At 32.7% G+C, this 269-nt stretch overlaps 1 protein-coding gene across 1 annotated transcript in view; it reads left to right on the top strand.

The window, feature by feature from the left end:
* The window catches only part of LOC116400370 (mitogen-activated protein kinase kinase kinase kinase 3-like), a gene marked incomplete at its 5' end in the record, with an annotated part of 23,986 nt that overhangs the window by 1,146 nt on the left and 22,571 nt on the right, over positions 1–269 (top strand). The window lies entirely within an intron of this gene.

The following is a 269-nucleotide window of genomic DNA, read 5'->3' on the forward strand; positions in this document are numbered from 1 at the left end:
AGAACATTAAACTATTGATCATCACTGAACATCAACACTAGAACATTGAACTATTGATCATCACTGAACATCAACACTAGAACATTAAACTATTGATCATCGCTGAACATCAACACTAGAACATTAAACTATTGATCATCACTGAACATCAACACTAGAACATTAAACTATGATCATCGCTGAACATCAACACTGGAACATTAAACTATGGATCATCACTGTACATCAACACTAGAACATTAAACTATTGATCATCACTGTACATCAAC

The sequence above is a fragment of the Anarrhichthys ocellatus genome, unplaced genomic scaffold (genome assembly GCF_004355925.1).
Source record: "Anarrhichthys ocellatus isolate YVR2014 unplaced genomic scaffold, GSC_Weel_1.0 scaffold165, whole genome shotgun sequence".
Lineage (NCBI taxonomy): Eukaryota > Metazoa > Chordata > Actinopteri > Perciformes > Anarhichadidae > Anarrhichthys > Anarrhichthys ocellatus.